The sequence below is a fragment of the Orycteropus afer genome, unplaced genomic scaffold (genome assembly GCF_000298275.1).
Source record: "Orycteropus afer afer isolate SDZICR_OR568_19922 unplaced genomic scaffold, OryAfe1.0 scaffold00545, whole genome shotgun sequence".
Classification (NCBI taxonomy): Eukaryota; Metazoa; Chordata; class Mammalia; order Tubulidentata; family Orycteropodidae; genus Orycteropus; species Orycteropus afer.
Window position 1 is genome coordinate 1,676,650 of NW_006922132.1, and position 1,476 is coordinate 1,678,125.

Consider the following 1,476-nt stretch of genomic DNA (forward strand, 5'->3'; position numbering starts at 1 on the left):
AACATCTAATAGTTCAAAGGGGATTTTATGGGATATTTTTTGTGTAAGGCTTAAAGTTTAAGATTATCTCAGCAGAATAGTTTAGAGGGTCCATTTAGCTTCAGTCTTGATTCCATTGAGAGTTTGAAATTCTGTTCTGCATCCCTCCTGTCCTGTGATCAGTATCCTGCCATAGAATCTTTGATCAAAAGTTTTGAGCTAAATGTTGAAAGACAGATAGAACCAATATTCTCAAACATTCATATGTATCAGGCACTGGATTGGGCACATCCGCGTATATTATCTTTTTGAATCCATCTAAGTCAGGGATCTCTGGTTGCATAGTGCATAAGGCATTTGGCTCCTAATTAGGTGGTAGGCTGTTTAAACCCACTAGTTGCTGTGCAGGAGGGAGGTGAGGCAATCTACTTCCATAAAGATTTACAGCCTTTGAAACCCAGTGGTGGTTGCTATCACTTAGAATCAACTCAGTGCCAGTGAGTTTGGTTTGGGGAGTCAGGGAAGCCAATACAATATCCATTTTACTGATGGAGATGCTGAAGAAAAATGAGATTAAATAATTTGCCTGTGGTTAAATAGTATTTCTGTGTATCACTGGTCTGTGTTCATAAAGTCGATGAACTTCGTTGCTGGAGAAGACCCAGGAGACAAAATTCTCTCTTCCTCTTTCTGTAGTTCAGTTTTTGTTAACACAAGAAAATATAAGCCTTCACAATGTTTCTGCTGGATGCTATGCCATTTTTTTCCCTCTTCTAGTTCTTATTAGCGTCTTGTCCTTCAGGCAATGGGGAAACATTGATCAGCTTGTGATTGGAAAAAAGTTGTGTTTTAGGAAGATAAAATGTGGCTTTGGAGAGAAGGATATTGCAGGGAAAGGGGTGAGAGCCATGATTTTGTAACATTAAATCACCACCTCTCCCAGGAGTGTTTTCTTGTAGTGGAATCAAACTTTATCACAAAAAGGTGATAACAGTGGAACTTCTGCTGTTTGGAGATGTGTTTTAGGCAGGTGTTTTTTTGTAGCTCTCAGATCATATCATGGTCCATGTTCTGCCTATTAAGAAAAGCAAAAGGAAGCTTCACGGGCTGACTGTTGAGTTCACAGTTTGCACAGAGTACTTTTATCAGTTGGTCAGAAGCCAGCTACATTATGGTTTTGTTTTGTAAAGGTAATAAAAAAAATTCACCTGGTTTTGCCTACCCTGGCACCAGAATTTTTTTTTTAATTGTGATTTGGGTGAAGGTTTACAGAGCAAATTTACTTTCCATACAGCAGTTCACATATACTTTGCCTCATGACATTGACCACAGTTTCCCACAATGCAACAGCTCCCCTCCCACTTCCTCCCCATAGTTACCTCTTCACTGTGTCCATCCCTTCATGCACTCCTGCCCCCTGAGCTGTCTCCCTGTGCATAAGCAGCCCTTCTTTCTCCCATGATTGTTCTCTCCAAGGAGTGTATCTACTTGAGGTAA